The sequence below is a fragment of the Scophthalmus maximus genome, chromosome 3 (genome assembly GCF_022379125.1).
Source record: "Scophthalmus maximus strain ysfricsl-2021 chromosome 3, ASM2237912v1, whole genome shotgun sequence".
NCBI classification, from domain to species: Eukaryota; Metazoa; Chordata; class Actinopteri; order Pleuronectiformes; family Scophthalmidae; genus Scophthalmus; species Scophthalmus maximus.
In genome coordinates, this window is record NC_061517.1 from 9,631,922 (window position 1) to 9,655,993 (window position 24,072).

The following is a 24,072-nucleotide window of genomic DNA, read 5'->3' on the forward strand; positions in this document are numbered from 1 at the left end:
AGCATGTTAAAAATAAATTTTGATCAGGTTTGAACACATCAGAAGCCACAGTGATTTGGGCATGTGGCGTGTTCAAACAGGCATTTGTTGATCAAAACTCTGTCACTGTATGAAAAGAAGACAAAAAAGTGTAAACGTGTCTCATTCATAGTAGTGTTTGTATATGGACGTGCACATGTGTATGTAGTGAGTGTGTTTGTTTTTTCATGTGTGTGTGTGTGTGTAAAAAGAGAGACTGGCTGAGAAGGAGAGTGTGTTTAGTTCTCCCTGAGTGGGTTAGATCTGATAAGGCTGACAGCCACAGGTTGATATTCCTGAGAGCAGCCAGCCTCTCCCCTTCACACCGTATGGCTGACACACAGACACCTACAGAGAGAAAATAAGATTGATGTCTCTTTATAGAATTTTATATATATATATACATTAAATATTTTTCTATTGGCACAAACCATTGTCGGTCTAGTGCATGTGTATTTTGGGGATCTGTTCATGCATTAGTGGTTTTCCATTCTCATACCCAGTGCCATTACATAATTAAGCAGACCTGGGAATCAGCCAGCAGACACTTTGCCATGCAAATGCTCCAATGGGAAAAGTCTGTGCGTCTGTGTGACAGTTACTCACACATACACCACACCTCAAATCCAACGTGTTCTCTCCGAGGCCTACTTCAAACACCGCCCCGGGCTCCCTGTGTGTGTGCTCTGGTCATGTCTGCCTATCTGCTTGTATGTTTCACTCTGCCTCTGATTTGTCTCCCACAGGAGCCGAGGAGAATGACAGTATCCGCCAAACAGCACATCTAAATCTTAATGCGCATAGATTTTATCCATCTAATTTCCCACACGGGTCAGGAATACAGAACACACTGGTGAGCCAACATAAAAGACAACAGGCCTCTAAATGCACATCATAACTTGATTCAGATCAAAAACAATTTGGCAAGACAAATATCTCTCCATGCACACAGAAGCACAGACGTGCAGAGGACAAGCTATGTGGCTTTCTTTCAACTGTGGTGTAGGCCCTTGAGGAGGGCAAAGCAGTGGCATAATGACATTGAAGAGAAGCACCAGGCCTTGTGTAAATAGAATGAAAGAAGAGAGAAGGAGAGGGGAGAGAAAAGGCTGCACCCTTATTCAATTAGTGGCACTGGCCTGGAGTAATTACTTCTACTCTCCCTAATTCGCATGTAAATTTGCGACGAGCACTGCACTATTTTAATACAATTTAGCGCCACTTTGACTGGATGCCAGTGAGGTGCGCATGAAAGGAGAGCTTTGTGTGTGTTAGTGTGTGTGTGTGTGTGTGCGTGCTTGTGCGTAACCATGTGTTTGTGTTGGGGACATAACTGACAGGAAAAGATGAGTCTTTTGTGTGATTCTGCTGAAGAGCGAGGCTGTGAGAGCCGGAGAGTAAACAGTGAGAGTCGGAGCACAGTAGAAGGAGAGTAGGTCTATAGTGTTGACATGATGATCAGATAAGATCCGCAGTGGGACCCGGCCGACTCAGACTGTCCTGTGGGAACTGCAGCTCTGACTATTCCCTACAAATCTGCTGTCACCTCTCCCTTACCTGCTGCACACACACACGTATGCCCAGAGGAAACGGGTCAATTACAATCCAGCACCTCCACAAAATAAAGATGAACTTGTTGGAAAGGGAAATGTGCTGAATAATATAAAGTTAAGGCTACATGTTATGCTTGTACCCTAAAAGACACTGATGGGTCAGAAACTATCAGTAGCTTCATTGCACAGTGCAGGTGAGGTAATAAAAAGTAAATCCCAATCTCTGCCACTATCTCTTCCCCCCGTAATGATTTTCTCCTGCCAATAGATTGTCTGCTTGGATAATTGTCTAATTAGCCCGCTAATTGGTCCGTATAATTAGCCATTTTAGGATATTGTCCGGGATGAATAATATCGGTCCGTGTCAAACACTCCCCGATAGCCATTCCCACGCTGTGCATCTCTCTGCCCACCACAGACACACAAATCGATGCCCGGCCTCAGTTTCTCTGCTGGTCCACCGGTGGACGGATGGACTGATGGACAGGTGGAATGAAAGAAAAACAGGTGCACAGGTGGATGGACGGGCATTAGAATAATTGTGCAAATAGGCAGAAAACTTAACTAGGCATACTTCTGTAAAGTACCTTTGAATGTATGTGCGAGGACAAATAGCAAAAAACTTTGAATTGATCATTGATTATGGCCCCTAATATATTACGGAAGTTATGTCATCTAGGTTTCCTCGAATGATCCACTGTAATACATCACAATATTACTTGAAATATACACTGCATGGATGCAACATGCATTGGAATGCAACAAAGCAAATCAGTTGGAGGGGAATTTTGGGTAAAGCTACTCTGGAGAGAGGTGAGCTTGTAAACCACGGATGTTGAGAACCTTTTCTTTTTACGTAACTGTTTGATATGACATTGTCTCCTCGCTTCTGTGATCTCGTGTCATTGATGGAACTTCAGGTCAGAGTAGTTTGTTTTGCAAACTCCTCACAATAAACACAACATGAAATCTTACCATCAGACCTGACCAAGCCTTAGATGAGGAGATGGGGATTTCCCAGAGTGTCTCACCCCTAATTCCCTCGTGAGCGGAAGCCGAGAGGCAGATAAGGCAGTGGGACAGTCCGAAAGCTCTGCGTGTCCCTGGATGGTGGAGGAGAAGCGCGGTGGTGTTTGAAACCCAAGCAGTGATACAGGAAAAGAGGCCAAAGTGATGTTTGGTGCTAAGCTCGGAGGTTGTTTATTGATTTGTGTACGGTCCCTGTGAACTTTATTTGAGGTGAAAACAGGCCATGCATGGCCATCTTAACTGTGTGTATGGGTAAGCACAAGGCGGAATCTTCAGTGGTGGGGACTGTGGCACTGTGTGTGTGTGTGTGTGTGTGTGTGTGTGTGTGTGTGTGTGTGTGTGTGTGTGTGTGTGTGTGTGTGTGTGTGTGTGTGTGTGTGTGTGTGTGTGTGTGTGTGTGTGTGTGTGTGTGTGTGTGTGTGTGTGTGTGTAATTACATTAGCAGGTGTGTCTCAGCTGTTGAGATGATGTAGTTTGAGCAAAACGCCCTTTGACCTTCATGACCTCTGACAACTCTTACCCCGTTTTCTCTGTCTTCCTCTGTTTCTCCCGCACACACACACACAATGTGAGGCTCTTTTTTTTTTTTTTTTTTTTACCTGTCCTATATTTGCAGGTTTTACTGCCCAGAGCAGCTGTACTTAGCCGCACTGTGCATGGATTTGTATGGGAGTCGGGCAGATGTCACCTGTTTTTCTCTCTGTGGAAATCCCCAGCTCCCCAGGCCCTGCTGCGCAACCCAATGACTCACTCATAATTTCAAGTGCGCGTTTGCCTGTGTGTGGTGTGCGTGTCTCTGTGACTGTGTGTGCTGGTGCAAAGAGTGTGAGTAGGCTTGTATTTTTTTTATGCATGTGTATATCTGTGTGTGTGTGAGTGTGTGTATGTCTGAGGTATTCTGATTTTTTGGGCACTTTGTTTCAGGCAATTAGGACACACACACACAAAAAACACAGCAACTTTTAAACAAGTCTCATTTTTATTAAATGCTGTGTTGTACCTGGAAAGAAGCTAAACCTCTGAAGTAAATGATGGCTCTACTATAATGGGGCTTTTATGTGTGTGAGTTTATCTGTGTGTTTGGCGATGCAGTGCAGGGTGTATGTGTCGGACGGTGATCTCTGACATTTCCAGTTGTTCCCCTTTGACCTTACTAATGTAGTTTTTCACCAGACGTTAAAGACTTTTTTCCTCTGCCATTTGTATCCAGCACAGCGCCTCTGTTCTTCCGATCATGGATCAATATTTGCTCTGAGTTACCATTTTATACAAAGCAATTTTAGCTCTGCCATAAAACAACATTTTCTGCTTTGCTTTCCTAACACTCAAATTAACCTCTTGTCGCTCATTCTCCTCTTCAGGATCATTCCGTTTTTCTATCCTCCTCTGGCGTTTGTTTTCCACTTTCCTAACACAGGCTCCTGTTCTTTTTTTTTTCTCTCCCTCTCACATTCCTTTTTCTATTATAAGCAGCACTTTGCCTGTCTGTGAGTGGGAGGCGTATTCCTGCACAGGTTTGAGCCATTTTCACTTATTCAGTTCAATTGCCTCAATTCAGATGGCTAATGACAAATGGAATCAAATTAAATATTTACAATAGGCTGAACGCCCCAGCAAGTACTCTGCACATGCACAAAGAAAAAAGGTGAGTGTCGTTCAACAACCAAGGACAAACTCTCTACTTTTCCTCTTTGCATTTCTTTCACCACGGTTTTGACAAGAGTGGCAGTGACGTGAGGGTATGTACACATGATAGAACTCACACACACAAAAAGACACTTTTTTTAAAGCTACCGTGGGACTACACACACACAGACACACACACACACACACACACACACACACACACACACACACACACACACACACACACGCTCAGATATCCCGATACAGACTGAGACACATATGCTCAGGCCATCTTCACTGACGCGCACAATCCCAGTCTCTCTATCTCTCTCGCACTCACACACACACAAGATAATATACACAAGTTGCTGGCACTCTGATATGTGCTGCTAGATTGATCCAACTCTTTTATCTGCTAAATAACTTACCATCGATTGAGCGGAGGAGGGAGGAGGTGGAGGAGTAGGAAGAGGAGGAGGGGGACAGATGTGCACAGAGAATTAAAGTGTACCAATATCCAGGAGCTGTCCGCACTGCCTTAACAAGTCACCATGTCACCCACAGCAGAGGGGATAGAGAAGAGCATGATAAGAAAAAACCAGATGCGAGTCAAAAGGAGCTTCTCCAGACCCGCGTGGAAATGGATATCGTCTTGCACCAGTATTCCTCTGAATTAATACAGCGTAGATTTAATTCTTTCGCATGCCTCCTAAAGTCCTCCCGCACCTTCCCGTTATGAGCCTGGACTCTAACAGGTATTATCTATCTCTTATCATTTGAGGGAGCCTGAGGAAAAGTGTTATAGTGGCCCTCTCCTCAGCCTCAGGGGAGCCCGCTCTACACCCATCGAGGGTTCAGAGGCTAATTGGATATATCACTGCGAAAAACATTTAAAATCCCAAATCAATACCTGCCTCTTTAATGCTTTTCGTGAAGAAGTGCTCCTCTCTATTGCTGCTGACCCCCCCACTCGCCACCTCCCTCCCTCCCTCTTTCTTTCTCTTTCCCCACTCAGACCCTGTCTCCTGTATAATCCCTCACTGCCTATAAGGGCCAAGGGATATGTGTAGGGGTCAATGAGCTAAGGGCTACTGGGGGCCAAAACAGAGTGAGCCCCACGGGGGTCCTAGAATTGAATGGTAGCCGGTGATGTACATGAGAGAGCTTATGGGAAACATCACTAGAAATAACATCGAACTCAACACTTATACCAGACAAGTAAAGTGCACACAGCAGCGCATAGAGAGCCGAGCGGCAGCAACAGGCGGAATATGTTGTAATTAGCTACATGTCAGGTTCTGCGTGTGCCAGCTGAAATTCTCACAAGAACAGCTCTGAGTCTGCGTGCAAGTGTTCGTGCGAGTCGGTGGTAGTTACTGCGGATGGGTCGGTGTGTACAAATCGGAATACTAAGGCCTTAGTGTGTGTGTGTGTGTGTGTGTGTGTGTGTGTGTGTGTGTGTGTGTGTGTGTGTGTGTGTGTGTGTGTGTGTGTGTGTGTGTGTGTGTGTGTGTGTGTGTGTGTGTGTGTGTGTGTGTGTGTGTGTGTGTGTGTGTGTGGAGCAGATTTTAAAAGTGTTAAAATGAACAGATACCCATAGCAACACATCCTCTGCATGCGCACATCTGCATCTATTTTCTTAAAAGAAAAAGAAAATCATTTCAGCTCTCCTTTGCATGTTTGGTTATTTGCTCGCCAAGTTCTCCCGTCCACTTATCCTTTCTATCTATTGCTTCGTATCTATGCTCAGCTACATGTTTTAGGTGTGGGGCCCAAATTAAGGCAGAACAATGTCTGTTGCGTCTGTTTTAAACCCTGCAAACTCTCTCTTGGACTGTCCCACCGCTGCCTGGACTGTGCGATGGCAGTTTCTAACTGAATCTGCCAGTAGCAATCAGCGGCATTTTTGGAAAGCGGAGGAGTCGTATTAAATCACTCTACTTTTCATGTCCTGTTTATGTTCAGTGACTTTGAGCAAATTTCTGATTTAATGCACCTTAGCCTGGTTAGGAGGATTTCTGTGCACGGCGCCTGATTTAAATGTGCTTTGTGAGTGTGTGTGCGCGCACAGATTTGGATTCATAGCTTTAGGGATCAGTCTGTAACCGCCAGTATTTCGTACTGCCAGCATTATTGCCTTTGACATAGTTTCATTTCCAGAAAAACAGGAAGCAGAGACGGTTGTCTTGCACTTCTGTCCCAGCGGCTGCAGTTAACATGACCCTGAATGTGCGGGGATGTACTTTTGTGCATTGTGTGAGTGCATATGTATGTGTGGGGACATGCACAGCGCAGTTGGTCAGTCCTACACGTGTCAGACAGTGAACATCTCTGTTTCTTAGAAAAGACAATGTAAGTGGTATTTTAATGACATTTGATCCTTTCGTTTCTTTCTGTGATCTCTTCCCGCCGTTGAACTGCCGTGACTGGTCTTGAACCAAAGTGTCCAGTCACTCGTGGTCAAGGCGTGAAATGGGTCACTATAAGCTGTAAAAAACGTGAAACAACTGACACTTTTCATTGGAGTTTGTCCACGCTCTACTTTCAGCTTCACCCCCTCATCCCATTCCCTTTCCCTCCACCGCCAACTTCCCTCCTCCACTTTCACCCCCCCCCCTCCCACTCCTTCCTTCCTCTGTTTGCTTTTGCTCCCTTGATTCACTTTCAGTGCCAACTTCTACCCTTTCTTTGTCAAATTACTCTCCCTCGCTCTCTCTGCTGTGTCTGCTCGACTGCAAAAGAGAAGCTGGGGAGAGGAAAGGGAGGGGCAGTGTTTACTGTGTTTGGGGGGACTACAAACTAAGTGGCAAATATGATTTTCACTGACTGCAAGGTTGTGTACCTTGTGTACCCGCAGCTTAAATTCAGCAATGAATGTTGACGAGTTGTGATTTAACATTAGGCTTGAGCACATGTTCTCACTGTGTCTCTGAAGACAAAGAAAACTACATGTGGCTTGTGCTTGCTTAATAAGAAACCCTTAAAATTGGCTTAGATAATTTACACTTTCTCAGTATAATTTAGCTGCAATTGAAATAAATGATTATTTATTTTTGATTAATCTGCTTATCATTCTCTCAATGAATGAAGTAGTAGTGAAATCCATTCTTCTGTAATTTTAACTAACAGTGATGCCAACCCTGAATGCAGTAAAGTCTAGGCACATCTTCTGGAGGCTCATTTAGGGTTATGCCAAAAATAAATTAGGAAACCAAAACCGTATCTAGAAGAAGCTGGGGTAGTTTGGGGGCAAATGTCTCAAAGAAGAAAGACTTATTTGAAACAAACAAACAAACTAAAAAATCAAAAACTAACAGACAAACCATTATTATATAATTACAATTATTATTAGAGACGGGATGTTGGCCATCATTATTATTTTTAGTATTTTTTAAAAATATTAACAGCTTCCAACAGCTTGCTGTTGAGTTTAGGCTGCATCTCCTTGTGCACCGGACAGATCCTCTGGAGTGTGACTGATGTGTGGAGACACACTCTATACAGTTGGCACAAGCCAGAGATTGACATGATAACACTTCACCGTTAACCCCGAGAGGGGCGGTTGTGTACTCTGTTGTGTTTTGTTTGGGCTAGTCTCTGTCATGACGACACATTTCTAAATGCCAACAAATGCTCATGGGCCGTACAGCCCTCCGCGTAACAAAGTGACAGAAGGTCAGGGCAGAGGACGTCACCGTGCACCATATGGCTGTAGCTTGTCCAGCTTGGTGTCTTCAAACAAGCAGCGTGCGTGTGTGTGGGGTGGGCAGTGATATTCAGAGTACAGGAATTACAGACAGAAATAAAGTGAAACATACATTTAGAAAGAAAGAGGGAAGACTTTCTCCAAAGAGGAACCATCAAAATAGATTCTTAACTTCCCTCACCCACCCTCATCTACTGTGACTTCTTTCTGTATATTTGAGTTACGTTACAGGAATAGGCCAACAGCTTAGAGACAAATGAAAATACAAGAATGATCAATTCAAATCAAACCCACATTTATTATTAATAATGCTAATAATAATAATGGGCATTTGTCTTTTTGTCTCATACCAAAACTGCCATGTGTTTCTGAAGAAAGTCAAGCAAAGTAATATTTTCTGCAATTGTTAAGTAAATTGGTTTCGTGGATTATGTCACATTTGCAGACGGATATTTCAGGAGAGAAATTTTGCGCTATGATCACTACAAAAACACAGATGCACACACTTATTGTTGCTCTTGTTGTGTGTTTGCCAACATGTTGTCTGTGTTATATGGCACAAAATACAGCCGGCTATACAATAACAAGAGGATAAAAAATAACTCACTGTATTAGGATCACATGATTTTCGGCCCCCAGTATTCTTATACAATCCCTTTCTGCACATCCTCACATACACACTCACACACACACACACACACACACACACACACACACACACACACAATTGCATCCACAATGCGTGTGCACTTATTTCACAATAGTTCCCGCCCTCCTTCCTTTCAAATCATCTGCCAGATGCCCCCACTTCAACTGCTGTTAATCATATTATCTGGAATCCCTAGCACTTAAATCCATAACTGCTGTGTGTATTAATTGCAGGGAATCCAATTATTATGTCTACATTAATTAAAGCCATCTGCCAGGCATGGGGTGAGGGCGGGGGTAAGAGCACATCGAGCTGTCTGTGTTTAAAGGCATTTGAGTTTGTGCTTGGGAAAATGCTATTTTAGGTCATTTTGTGCACAGTTATAACGTTAAAGTTTCCTGTGCCCTGATTGTGGCTGACGATCAAGGCAATGCTAAAAGAGATCTACTGTGAGTTCATGGCCAGGAGTTGTAACGTGACTTGACAAGCACTTCCTGGTTCAGTGTCACAGCAATCCTCTTTAGCTGGTGATCATATATCCATCTGTTTCTGCTGTCAGAATACATTATTCATTCGTGGCATGAACGCATGCACATGTAGGCTTTAACTTTCTGTCTGTAGCCGTGTGGAGGCGAATGGAATCAGACATTTAAGATGGGTTAAAAAAGGGGGGGAACTGAAGTCTTCGACATGCCATGCTTCAATCACACGCTCCTACCACACAGGAGGCTGTTTGACTGCCCGTTCAGTAATGGTGCCAAAGCATCTCGTCTCTCCTCATGAAGGGGTTGCCCTGGAGGAGAGAAGAAGCAAGTGCAGAAGTGAAGTTCAAAACAAAATAATATTGAACTCAGCATTATTCAGAAAAGGAAATGGCGTTAAGTTTTGATATGTTGCCTTTGCCGCAGCAAGGTATGGCTCCGAGGCAGACAGATACTGAAAGAGAGAGGAGGAGTTACGCCGTGTAGATGGAAGACGGGAAAAGGCATGTTAGATAGGAGAATAAAGGAACAGAGCAGTGCACTGTATATAGCCTCTCACATCCATCCATCTATTGCCTTTGCCAGCCCCTCCCTCCCTCCCTCCGTTCACACCCCTCCTTCATCTCTCCAACTTCAAGGCACTGCGGAGGGAAAACATGTCAGTAACTGGGGGCGTAATCCTGGGCGGCCAGTGCTTCTCGCTCAAACATGCACAACAAATACACGCTATCACACACGAGGCCTCGACTGAGTGACAGCTGATCAGGGGTGCCTGCCAGCGCCCTCCTCTTCCCCTCCGCACCCTCCTTCTCTCATCTCGGCACTCATCTGATTTGATCCATTAGCATTCTTTTCTCTGTGTTGTTCGTGCTTCTGTCAGACTCGGTGGCACAGCCTCAGTCTGAAGCAGTTGAACTGTCGCCCGAGGGGCCTCACCTGAGAGGGCTGACAGCTGCCTGCATAATCAGCCCCTCTGCCTGGGTCCTGATAGGCCCAGACCAGAGAGCAGGTGGGGGTTGAAGGCGGGTGGTGGGTGGCTTCACAATCGCAGAATGGGTTTGTTTCAAAGATGCACTTGAGAAGCGAACGTGGGGGAGAAATGGAAGAGGTGGCGTCGAGGTGTGTGTGTGGGGGATGGGGGGAGTGGCCACAAGGGATGTATGGGAGAAGGGAGCTCAGAGGAAGGAAGACAAGAAGTTGAGGGGGAATATGATCAATATGAATCATGACCACTGTAATGTTTTCAAAGCAACAAAGTCAGCATGACAGCTTAATACTTATGAGAGACATTGTGAAACTAACCTCCAGAAGTTAATGTATTCTCCTCGTGGTTTTATTTACAGCATTTCATGAGATAAGAGGAAGTACTTTTCTGCTTTTCTGTAGAAAAGCAACTGACAAATGTGCGTTGCAGAGATACTGAGAAACTAACAAAGTATGAAGATGATTGTGTTGATGAAGTATAGATCGTGACATCGTCCATTCGGGCTGGGAGCAGTGATTTAGAGGAGATTACAAAGCTCCCTTTTCCTCGCTCGGATCGTCTTCTGGGATTGGAGCTGGGAAGCTCAAAGCACATGAAAATTAAATTACAGGACCCCCTCCTGTCAAACTAATCCACTTCAAATGGTTCTTTAGATTCTGCTGTCCTGCCCTTGACCCCTGACCCTGACACCTGGTTCAGAGCAGGGAAGGGCTCCTGCGCCGGAGCCCTAAAATAGATCTGTCACATTTCACATCCCGGTGTTGCTGTCCCCTCCCCTGGCCCACGCTGACCCAGACAACAGCCCCTCTGTTAGCCTCTGTTTGCTCTGGAGGGAGAGTGCTGCACCTCGGCCCAGGCCCACCCCAAACCTCGTTCTCCAGTTCCTCGGATGCTCAGCCTCTGTCCACTTCTCTCCAACTTTATATTTTGTCTCTTTTTCTCTGCCTTCTCCTGGATGACTCCTATTTTTTTTCTTTTCTTCCCGGACTTATTTCTCCTTGTCTTTATGTCTTTATTCACTTCTTTCCTTTTCCCTTCCCTTGTATCTTTTCCTCCAGTATTACTCGCTCTCCCGTGAGATCAATTTACCTGTGCGTGGCCTGAGCCTTTTCCCGCACACAGGACTCTTCTGTACGCTACTGTTACGGCGTCCTCTCTTCCTCTGTCTTCTTTCCTGTCATTCACCAGCTCTTCATCTCCAGCGCCTCAGCCTTCTCGAAGCTTCTGCTAACTTTCTGCCTCCCAACTCATTTCAAATTCAATTAAACCTCCGGAGATTCAACTAACTTTTAAAAGGAAAGGGGCATATCTCTCTCTCTTTCATTCACTGTAACTTTACGGGTTCCTCCTTCTCGTTTTCTCTCTTCCCATCAGTCCCCGATTCCTCTTTCTCGTTCTTTCTCTCATAGCGTGCCACATTATTGCCTTCAATCATCTATTTCTCTTTTTTTTGCACCTCAGTCGTCAATCTCAGCTCCCCTTCCCCCTCTCCCCCTCCCTGCAGCTGTCTAAATGGTCAGTGTTGTCCAGGTACATGTTATTCTTGGTGGAGGACAGAAGTAGGGCATGGAGCTGCACTCTGTGGGAACAAGACTTAACAGACCCTTTGCGAGGGAGCGGAGTCTATTTCTCCAAAACAAACCTCATCATTCTTCTACCGATCTTTTCTTAACCCGACCAGAGGTGATATTTCCCAACTCCTGTCGCAGTTCACATCGCTGCATATCGCACAAATCACCCCAGTGTGCTGTAGACGTTCAGTATATCCAAGGTAAATACAGGTGACTAAGGGTGAGGCCTTTGCATTCCCCTGGCCAGATTTTTTAAAGAGCCAACCCAGGGCAGGTGTCTGGATCTGGCCAAAACGAAAATACACAAAGGATTGCAATGAAACTGAACTTATCCTCCTATTGTCTGGCAGTGGTTGAAGAGCTGCCCCAGCCTCCGCGCTCTTTGTTTTACTTTCAGTTCATGAAAAGACCGCAAGTCTTCCAATGTGAGATTGCGGTGATGCACTTTATAGTTTTTTCGCCAGCCACAAACTTGTGATGGATCATCCTGCAGATCTCGTCTTCCCCCTTTTCTCGTCTGTAATGTTGGATTAAAAATGACTTGTTTGTGTGGCCGTAATGAGATTGCGGTGGGTGAATGAGGACGTATGTTTTTGTTTTCAGTCGGTGCCAAGCTGTACAAACACAAACATTGTTACAGTTTAATGGCTGCTAAGTGACTTGGCCCATGATTGATGTGTGACTGTAATGCCAGTCAATGGCCCGTATAAAGAGAATTGGAAGATATTTTATTGTGTCTAATTCAGATACAATAGAATATAGTTGGCCATAAAATTACACTGAACATACAAATGCAAGGGCTGATAAAGAAGACTTAACTGAAATATTAATTTGGTTCACAAAATGCAGCTTCAAACACTAGTCATTTACAAATCTGAATTGCTCGTGGCACCGTCTTCCTTCTTTCACTGTTAGATTGTGTGTGTGTGTGTGTGTGTGTGTGTGTGTGTGTGTGTGTGTGTGTGTGTGTGTGTGTGTGTGTGTGTGTGTGTGTGTGTGTGTGTGTGTGAGTGTGAATCTCTGGGTTGTGCCCCAGCTTGCATCGCTGCACAGTAAATCACGGCCGGGGTTTTTAACGTCTTCTCCAGTGTGCCTGGGAGAGTCATTAACACACGCTAGAATTACAGAACACTCCTCAGAAACCATACTCGCCATGTGTGCGTGCACAGACCCTTGTGTGTGTGTGTGTGTGTGTGTGTGTGTGTGTGTACAGTATGTTTCTTTGACCCAGGCCACTGTACTGTGTGTTCAGGTGTTGCCAACGGTCCTAGTTAAAACATTGTGTCATAAAGTCCAGACCTCTTACTTCCACTCTCCCTGTATCACATAAAAAATGAATTAACAACAGAAAATTATACATCAAAAATAAGAATCCAGTGGTTAACATACATTTGACTGCCATTTAATTCGGTGCTGGACGATCATTTTCATAGGATCATATCCACATGCTATTATTAGTCCGGATCCTCCGGGGATTACTCCAGAGGTTACCCTCTTTTAAAGGTGGGAAGGCAATAGCCCCTGCCTCCAAGCTGACATGGTTATTGGAGCAGCTATAGCACCGTGGGGATCTACAGTATCTCACAGGCAGCAAAGACGACGTCTTTCACAGCCAGATCCCACAACTGCTGCAAATAAGGTCAAAGCGTCTGTCACGGCAGCCATCATACTTAACACCCTTAACACCAGCTCTCAATGGCCTTACATGCTGTATCCATTACTTGCTGGTGGTCCACGTGTGTGTCTATGTGTGTGTGTGTATGCTCAGATACAGATAAAAAGTATTAACAATGTACATTTATCAGTACAATGCATCTAGCATGAATTGTCAGGAAACAGTAAAACACATCCCTCCCTTAAACCAAAGGATTTAAGCATCTTTTGGGGTCATGTGAAGGAGCTATAGGTTAAAGAGCAAATTGTGACCATGGTCACATAAACTTTGAGTCTAGTAGTGGCACTACATCTTCTTGGAGTAACCTACTAAAGAGTTAAACAGCCAGCTGTGCTGAACGTTAAAGGAGCAGCTTGCTTTGCGAAGTAGCTTGTCATTTGTGGTCTTTATGGGAATTATTGTACTGTATGTGGTATTTACTTACAGACGTTTGGCTAATAGGCTGTAAGTGGCTTGACCTGAACAGCCGAGCTTTGACACACTGAGCCGATTCTCCTGTTTGGGGTTAAACTAGAACAGTTTGAGCTCCTGAAGGGTTAAATGATACAGTGCTGGGGCCGTGCAGCCCTGAGGCTGGGCATAGGGCCAGCTCCACTCATAAACATGGAGGGCTTCAAGTGTGTTTGTGTGTGTGTGTGCGCTTGTGCATGTGTGCGCGTGTACACGTGTGCGAGTGTGTGCGCGCGCGTCTGTCTGTCTGTCTGTCTGTCTGTGTGTCTGACTGTCTGTGTGTCTGTGCCAGGGACAGCCCAGTGACTCATGGAGTACAACCCTGCCCCCTTGGCAAAAGAAGAGCAAAGTTTTAAAGAGACACGAACAACCTTAGAACAGAGCGAGTGTGTGTGTGTGTGTGTGTGTGTGTGTATGTGTGTGTGTGAGAGAGTGAAAGAGAGTAATTCAATGTGAGGCACGATAGGAGGCGCTGTAGAGTGTATGTTTTTCCTCTCAGCTCAAAGCTCCAATGGATGATCACACAGTTCTCATATCCTGTGGAAAGATGTCAGTCCTCTGCCACAGGCCCTGCTGGGAAACTAAGGGGCCACTGTGTGGACACACACACACACACGCACACATATTCGTGTATAATGCACAAATTTATGTTGAAAACCGGGACGTACTATATGTGTAATATGTCAGTTCGTACTCCTAGCATATTGGTAGCAAACAAATGAACGGTTAAACTGCAACATCACCATTAATGTGTTATTACCCTGAACCCTTGAAATGCACACACACACACACACACATACACACACACACACACACACACACACACACACACACACACACACACACACACACACACACAAATGAAAATGCAAATGCAAAACCCCAAAAACCTCTTCTCCACTCATCAATTTTTTTTTACCCTTTCTCTCTATCTCACACACTTTGTCCAATGTCTTTCTCTTTTACGCACACTCACTCTGTTTCTCTCTTTCCTCCTCACACACGCACGCACGCACGCACAAACAGGCATTGGGCCAGCTGAGTCATGTCTAAATGGTGTGGAGTGTGATTGGAGCTCACACTTACATAACCCTAGTCTCCACACCACTGTCATTAAAGCAGCTCAGCAGAATGGGCAGAAACAATTCTTTACTCTGCAGCAGGAGAGCCTCAAGACTTGCCTCCTCAACGGACCGTGTGTGTGTGTGTGTGTGTGTGTGTGTGTGTGTGTGTGTGTGTGTGTGTGTGTGTGTGTGTGTGTGTGTGTGTGTGTGTGTGTGTGTGTGTGTGTGTGTGTGTGTGTGTGTGTGTGTGTGTGTGTACGGCGCGATCAAGCTACTGTGTGTGTGTGTGTGTGAGTGTGTGTGTGTCCTTCTCTGTGTGTGCTCATGTGTTTCTTGTAACTTTTTTTATCAAATCATCTGAGCACTAGTTATCTGTGCGAGTAATGAGGGAGTTAAGTTTCTCTATTCCTCTTTGGACAGAGGGAGTCGACATTCTGGCAGCGTTTGGGGTGTGTGTGTGTGTGTGTGTGTGTGTGTGTGCATGTGCGTGTGTGTGTGTGTGTGGAGAGAAAGAGCCTACATTTTGGCAGGCTTCAGTTTATACAGATGGAGCCGCTCTCGTTGGATAAACCACAGAAAATTCCTCCCACTGTCCAAGTTAGCACTTCTTAGGGAGAGAGTCCTGCACCCTCCCCCCTCTCCGTCACCCATTGCAACCTTCCACACCTAGCCTCGCCTGCCTCCCACTGCCCCTTGTGAACCCCTCCAAGGCCTCTCCCCATCTCCCGACACCACATCACCTCATTGGCAGTCCCGGGAGGAAAGTAGAGCAGGGCCAACTAGTGGAGTTCGGATGGGTCCAATCATTATCCCCAGCTCTTCATGTAGTAGATGAAGCCAGACCAGAGCAATCAAATGGGAAGCAATTGAAGGACCGCATGGCTATATCTTCTCTTCTCTTCTTGTCTCTCTTTCTCGTCTCTCTTCTCTTTTCCTCTTCTGGAAAAGTGATTATGTTAACACTTAATCTTCACTACAGAGTCACCAGAATCATGACAAATGTTTTTACAGCGTCATGACACATCCCCTGCTTTTCCATTTAACCTCAGCTACCTCAGTACTCGTCCAAATTCTTACCTCATGTGGCTGGTTTAATGGCCCATTCACTATGTACAAATGCCACTGTGAAATGTAATATCATTATATCCCTGATAGCTTCACACTGGACTTGAGTCCAAATCTCGAGCATGAGTAATGCTACCCTTCTATTGAATATAACAGGCAATGACTTAGTTCCCTGTAATAAACAGATAGGGTATTTGATTTACACACAACAGATTGTTGAGGTAGACTAATGTCAAGCTAAACACACACATGCAAGTCAAAATGATTTCAAGGCGATGATGCTCTTATGCTTTTCATAAATGACCTAATTCCATGCCAGCAGTGTTTTCACTGAGCCCCAGCATGTGTTTACCAGTGGCAGACTGCCTCCCCATTAAATCTGCCGTTCCCCTGAGGCCGTTGCACGCATTATTAAGACACAGGATATGGACTCTGAACATGGCGTCCTACCTCAGCCTGTAGCCACATGGTTCCTACCTGTAAACCCTCTCATGTACGCCCATTTGCTGTCTGCCTGGCTGCTTGCCTACTTACTGCTTTTCGCAGTCTGTGTCTTTGCTTTCCCCTTATTCCGTTTATTCCTTCTATCTTATTACAGGTCTGTCGAGGTCGTTTTTATCACCGGGACTGTTGATCAGCATTTTTAACTGTATGTTTGACAAGTTGGGATGATCGCTGCACTACTGTGTAGAAAGTGGGAGTGCAAAACCGGAGGTGGACGGGTGTCTCAACTCAGAGACACCCCAAACGTGCTGCCTCCATTATACACTAATGACTAGCTGTCATCGTTACCAGAACAGTAGAAGGACCTGCACGTTAACCACTCACTCATCCCGGTGACACACAAAGTTGTGTGTAGCAAAAAACAAACAGAAAGTGGAGGGGGTGGGGCTTGTGATTTAGTGATAAGGGGTGCACAGCTTTAGCATTAGCTGGAACAAGACCAGGGGGACAAAGCATTCAACACCCTGCTGCAATATGCTCTCTGGAAAGTGTACTACTTACCCAATAAGACACTACAGAAGTGTAATGCAGTCATAATGAATGCAGTTAAAGAAATCCCCCACCCAGCCTGGATGCTTTTTCTGGCTCCCCTGCCTGCCACCCTCATACCCCAAGGCCAAAACTCCTCAGCTCCCCAGAATGGAGTCATTAGCCGGGTGCTAATGGTTTCAGACTTTCTAATTGAATGGGAACCCATTGATCTGTAGGTAGAGAGAAATGGCTCTTTTCATTGCCTCAATATGGGCTTGCACAGCATTTGTCTCCATTCAAAATTAAAAGCCATACATGGTGGAGATATAAGGTACAAGCAGGCATGCACACACACACATCAAGGTGCCACATCTGCGCACACACACACGCCTATACACTTGCATGTACAACTACTCTCCTGTGTTTAGCCTTAAGGGCTCCCAGTCTTTGATTAGCACACTTTAATCTGTGTTCGCTCCCCTGTGTTATCCTGGTGGGGGACCGTGCTCCTCACATCTTTTAAAATACTGCAGCGACAACAAGGGGTTGCCTGGGGCGACCGGGTTCATGGAGGAAGCTTAGTAGAGATGTCAACTGCTGAGCAGTCTGTGTGCATGTCGGAGGTTAGAGTGCATAGGGCTGAAAACTATTGTAATAGTGGTTAGGCAATATGGGAGATGCTCCAATAGTTAAACCTCCATCTATATTGAGTGTAGACACACGTCTGTCATTTTTTCCACCGTGCAGATATTACTCTACTAATATTAATGATTTCATGTTCATTCAAATAGTGAATTTGTGCTTTTCCGCAAAGTCATAAAATTTATCAAAACTGCCAAATTAGGGTGTTTATTACTTTATGCAGTAATGATTATTGCAAATATTGGTTGCTGTTAGTTTATTTGAGCAGAACAACACTGCACCAATTGAACATAGGTTTTCATTAACTTCTCAATATCATATTCACAAACAACTGTTTATGATAAGGATTAGGAGTTATCGCTCTCTCTCTCTCTCTCTCTCTCAGTGCATGTGTGTGTTTGAGAGAGAGAGAGAGAGAGAGAGAGAGAGTGTGTATATGTGCTTAAGAAACAAAAGCCAGCTGGTTCTGGTTATCAAGCTGGAATTCACTGTAAAAATTACAACTTTTTTTTTTTCTTTCAGTCCTTTCCCCCAAACCGCATGTGCGCGCACACACACACACACACACACGCACACACGCACACACACACGCACACACACACACACACACACACACACACACACACACACACACACACACACACACACACACACACACACACACACACACAAAACCCATAATTATCCAGCTCCATTGCCTCTGCATGAGGAGCCTCTTGCTGCAGCTACTTCTGGAGAATATGTATTTTACTGCTAGAAACGAAACAAATAGGCTCACACTCGCGCTGATGTCTGACATCAGTGGATGCCAGGGGACTAATTCAAGACCAAGTCTTTCATATAAATTTATAAAGGACAGCTCTATCTATATAATGAACAAGTTCTACGTCACAAGCCTCAGTGTGTGTGTGTGAGGTTTAAAGACAGCTCTTATGAGCTGAGTGACATCACGTCTGGGAGGAACCTATAATAACATCTCTCCCTTGCTGCAGATGATCCCTAGATTAGTAGTGTGTATTTAATTTTGTGTATAATATAACATCTTTGACTGCCTATGTCTGTGTGCGTATAACTCCCTAGTATGTCTTATTAAATTTGTGCTGTCTGTTCGTGTCTGTCAATGCATATCTGAGGTATCACTGTGTGGCCACTGAGGTGGGCACAGGCTCGTGAAGGAGTCAGGAGCGGAGGCTCAGGTGGTCTCGTCTAGACTCACTAATGAAACTGTGGTTTGGGCCACAACAAGTACAGAGTACAGTGACTCTGTTCTTAAAAATGATGCATCTGAATCTTTTCTGCTCTGCAAAAGCAAAATAAATGATATACTGAGGACACTATATTGATCATTAGTAACACTACACAACTGACTTCTTAACAGATACAAAAAAAACCCTCATAAGAGGTTTTTCTTTTCACCTATGCCAACATTTTGCATCTGGTAGCCATTTTGTGCCAGCAGCACAGCCAGAGTTTCCAGAGAGGTAAACCACAGTGGCAGTAGGTGGAGAAACGGCAATGGCCCACCCAGGGGTCGATAACCCACAACAGCCCCGTTTGACACAAACAACTGATAAATACATGGAACCACTGCAGCTCTGTTTGCCTATATTAAACCCCTCTCCAATGGCTATTATGAAGGAATTTCACTCAAAACAAGACCCAAAGTTTAATGTAGTGAAAGCATACATCTGATTAGAGTAGCAGCTGTAAGACACGTGGTTATATCCTGTCATTTCCTCCTGCCTTTTCTCTGGATCACTTTAGTACCCTGCATTGGCCAGAGGCAGTACCAGCCCACGATCCAAGTGTGAGTTTGTGTGTCTATCTGTGTGTGTATGTGTTGGCGCAGCTTGCCTTCATCTCTCTCCACCCTCCAAAGTCCACTGTCAATAGCCTCCCTGGACTTTGCCAGGCAGCTTTGCACTGGGTGACAGCATGAGAGCCCGGGCCTGCCTGCCTGCTCTGAAGTCATCAAGAGAAAACCCTCACCTCGTGTAGCGAGCACCCTGATACTCGACTATCAGTTATCAGTCTGGCTGCAAGTTCAAAGAGCCGATCAGCTTTATGGTCCTCTAGCCATTCACATGAAACCAGTAGATTGACAGAACCAGACCCAAGTTGTTCTGTCAGCGAGGTGTGCTTTCAGAGGCTGCTTCACATAAGTGAGTAACAGATAAAGAGGCCCATTGAAAAGCATTTTCAGGACCCTTAAAGGGACTTTTCACCGAAGCAAAACTGAATTTGATGCATGATATAATCAAAGCTCTAAGAAGACATTAAGCTCCCAAGATTGTCATTTGTTTAACTCTGGTTTGATGTTAGAGAGTGGCATGAAATAGGCCCTTTCAAAGAATAACCACAATATTGCCTTGGCCTGTGAAGGACATTCCTTCAGTTGCAGTAACCCACGGGTCAAGTCTGGAAAAATGAGACATTGAGAGAGCAAAACAAAAAAAAGAAGAAACATGAGATACTTTCAGACCAGTGAGAGACAGAGTGGAATAAGAAGGCAAGAGCTGGAGATGAGGGAGAGAGAGAGAGAAAGAGAGATAGAAAGATGACATAAACAGACAGAGCAAAACAGAGATAAAGAGCGGTTGAAGGTGAACTGCAGCACTGGTCTGGCTCCAGGCCTTGCCTCTGTTCTGGAGTGTCTCTCCCATCCACAGTGACATGTGGTTTCACGGCCATTACCACACCACATTACAGTGCTATGTGCCATAATGTTAGGCGTCCATATGTACTCCACTCTCTGCTGGCTCCATAAAACACACAGGCCCCAACTGTTTTTTGCTGGTGTCAATGTGTGCTACTGAATCCTTTTTGTCCTCACTGAGCGTCGAGTGTAGATCCGAGTCCAACGGGGAGCGTACACAGTCCGCAAACAATCGCTCTTGTAGGTTTCCTACTCTTTGAGTTTGAGATTTCGTGTTCCTGTCATTCCTGTTTCCAGGGGTCACCATCTTCACATTATGTAGTCAACCAATGCATAATAATAATCTCAATGACAAACACAAACCCTTTGTTCTGTGACAGAGAGCCATTCACAATGAAACCTCTTGATTTTCTATTGTTGTTTTCCCTCTCTCTGTGACCGTCTCCGTGTGAGTGTGTGAGTGTGTGTGTGTGTGTTAGTGCATGTGTGTGTGTCCTGGGTTGAGGAACAGAAGGTCTCTGCAGGGCTTGCCTGTGTGGGTGGACTCTGGGATTCACCGTGAAAACAACCAAAAAGCCAAGGACATTTCCTAAATAGGAGCTCACGGCATACAGTGAAGAGTCAGGTCATGTGGCCGTGGCAGTATTTGCTTGATGGTATTTGTATGTCCAGGTTTTCACTCTAAAGAGTGTTTTTGCATGTGCACATAATGTCCATTACGAGTTCGTTGTTTGTTAATTTGTAGATATGTGCTTTGTTTGTAGCAAACACGTTCGCACGTGTTCTCGTGGCACAGCCTTTTTTAATTTAATGAAGAGACATGCCTAACCTCCGCCAGCCCCAGCTTCCGATAAAGGCATCTGTGTGGGCGTGTAAAAAACCTACTTGTCAGTCCCAGCTCAGATGATTATTTTGTCGGTGCAGAGTGGCTGACAATAAGCCTTTCGCACAGAGCTAGATTGTGTCCATAGGTCTGATCGTTAGACAGTAGCTGTTGAAACACTCTGCTGCGCAGCCTGAGCTGCAGCCAGATAAGTGGAAGACAAAGACGCTATTATAGTGTAACACGTGGCTCAGAGACATTACAGCTCAACACAATTGCCATTCTGCTGCAGGCTGCTGTGGTCGGGGGTTTGGATAAGGACTATTTGCAGATCTATGTGTGTGTAAGAACTCTGTTTAACTCCAGATTATCTCTTATTGGCATCATTCTGTGATTTATGGGGGATGGTTTTGGATTGATGCATTAAATACGGAGTCCAAGTTTTTTGTTGCTATTGTCAACACTGCATGTGCACATTCTCATAATGGCCTTGAATAATATTGTCCCTGGTCCCTTCAGCGTGCTTAAAATTTTAAAGTGCTATGCTAAAGGGAAACACCTGCGTTGAATCAGATGAACTGTATTAAATGATGTCAAACGGTGTTGTTTGGGGTTGAAGACTACAAGTTCCAAATAAGAAAAAATCCGGGGGTGTAGAGTCAGAGAGAAGTGAACTACCACACCTCTGGTAAGAATAACATCCAAATCTGAGTCTGACCTGTTGGCAGTTGAGTTGCACTTCACACGATTTTGACAAGGAAGAAAAATGCGTAGAAAAAAAAGAGGAAGGAGAAAGAGAAGTCCTTTAAGTAAGAAACATGCCTTCCTCTATCAATACAAACCACTTGCTCCCGTTCCTGCTTTTTATCAATCCTACGAACTATTTTTTCATAGTACGTAGTATTCAGGAAAGATAGTTGGTGTGTTAGAGCAGGCAGGCCTCGTTCTGGATTTCTCGTGCTAAAGGGGTAGGGTGCGTTTATTTGAAAAGAGTTGATGTCCAGCAGATGAGTGGACCTGGGGCTTGGTCTTGGTCAAATGACTAATGTTACAGTTGGTTCACTTCCTCTTTCTGTCTGATTCTCAACTGTCCGCAGTGTTTCTGTTATGAAGAAATAACACTTTATTTTTACAATTTAAGAGTTTTGATACATCAAAAAAGTCAGAATACTTTAATTAGAAAGTTCTCCATTTCAAGCGATATACAAGGGTGTGTACTGCATTAGTCCTGCACTGATAATGTTACTCAAGTATCAAACGTACTGTGACTCAACAGATGAAGCAAACCACAGTTTAGTTTGGTCTGCACCCGAGACCAACTCTTTTGGTCGGACTCAGCTTTGGTCTGATAAGTCTGAAGGTCCAGACCAAACGAGGTAGGTGTGGGAGTGCCTCTTAAATGAGCATGTGACATCTCAAATAAAGTACCATTTTGTCACATTTTTTATATAAAGAATGAAAAATGTCTAAAGTCAAGAATAGACTGATATGAGATGATTTGGAGGTAAATGTGTTTCTACATCTTCCTGGATATGAGCTCAATATGAACAGAGGGGAAATAGCGGGATGATACTGGTGGTGATCAGGACCTGGTAGAATGGCCCATGATGGAATACTATAAATAGCCTCACTTGGACACACATCTTGGCTCCTGCCCCATCCTCCTGCACCACCCTCTGCTCTGCTGTCCCACACCTTCATCCTCCCTCCGTGTCCTTCCCCAATTCCACCCCCTCCCCGCATGTCTCCATCCCTCCCTTGTATCCATATAGCACCTGCTCCGACACCTCCTTTGCCAACTGGCTGATGTCATGCTTTGGTACCGGACAGACGTCCTCACGCCTAATTCTATCCTTCTAAATGGCAGCTAGTGTAGAGACAACCAGGCTTACCCACATGCTCCCCCACACACACGTGTACACACGCGTGCACACGCACACACGCGCAAGGCCTTATCCAGTAGGTGCTAATCACACGACACACCGGCCACTGGCGTGAGTATTCAAATTCAATCTGGATGTTAAAGAATGTCTCGGGGAGTTTAGGATCTTGGAAAAACAATCAAAACAGTCAGGACATGGCACTTGAACTAAAGATTGTTGTTTCCTTATTTAATCCATCAATCTTTGATTGTCTATAAATTGTCAGAATTATTTTTTTTAAATGCACAACTTCAAAGAGTCCAAGTTAACAACTCAAAATTTTGTTGGATAAATATACAAAAATATTCAATTCAGATTTATCAACTAGAGAAAGACATTAAGTTTTTTTTTTTCTCAATTTGTGGGAAATACTATGCCTTTTTAAGAATGACAGTGATTTAATAGGATCTGTATTTCCTTTCCTTTGTATTCCAGTGTGTTCGAGTCCAGTGCTCTGCCTCCACTCCCTGCAGGCACGGCGGGCCGTTACAGAGAGAGGTATGACTGTTACTGTTAGAGTTGGACGAACTCTTGCCGTCTGTCCACGGCTTGTGGATAATAAAGCGGGTGCAAGAAGCCAAATGTGACATAATTTCCCTTACAAAAAAGTAACAGACGGGGTAAGCTGACAGACACCAAAGAGCCCATCTGAAAAATATTTTTTTCGACATACTGTATGTATGTTGACTATGGGAGCCAAAATGTCCAACTTGGCAAAGCATCTCGCCAAGAGACAAGCCGACAGAGACCATTTGGCGAATGTGATGGATAACATAAATCCATCGTGCCCATGCCCTCAAATATCAGTCAAAACATTTGTAACAAGCAGACTAAATTTCACCATCACTCTTTGACAAGTCCATTCAGGGCCATGGTAACTGTTTGATTTGGCTTTATCTTTTTAGCTGTTTTACCAATGTGGCGAACATCTCTATACGCTCTCTTCATGGTGACGAAGCTCAACCCCACGGCTGCTCTGCACTCTACTGAGCACACAAAATAGATGGAATAATGACAGTTATGAGAACATTCTCTCCTCCGTGTTCTTCCATGATAGTTCAGGTGTTTGCCGTGGTATTGTTTCATAGAGAAGTATCATAGCAAAGTGATAAAAAGTAATAAATTGCACTTAACATTGATTTAGCGTCAACTGAGCTGTTGAACAGTTCACGTGACATGTT

At 44.6% G+C, this 24,072-nt stretch overlaps 1 long non-coding RNA gene across 3 annotated transcripts in view; it reads left to right on the forward strand.

Annotated features, from left to right (window-relative positions):
* LOC124849888 overlaps nt 1–23,455 on the forward strand; it is a 142,389-nt gene extending 118,934 nt beyond the window's left edge. For all 3 annotated transcript variants that reach the window (XR_007030487.1, XR_007030489.1, XR_007030486.1), the window contains one exon: nt 23,327–23,455. This is a non-coding gene — a long non-coding RNA (uncharacterized LOC124849888). The remainder of the gene's footprint in view (nt 1–23,326) is intronic.
* Nucleotides 23,456–24,072: the final 617 nt, after the last annotated feature.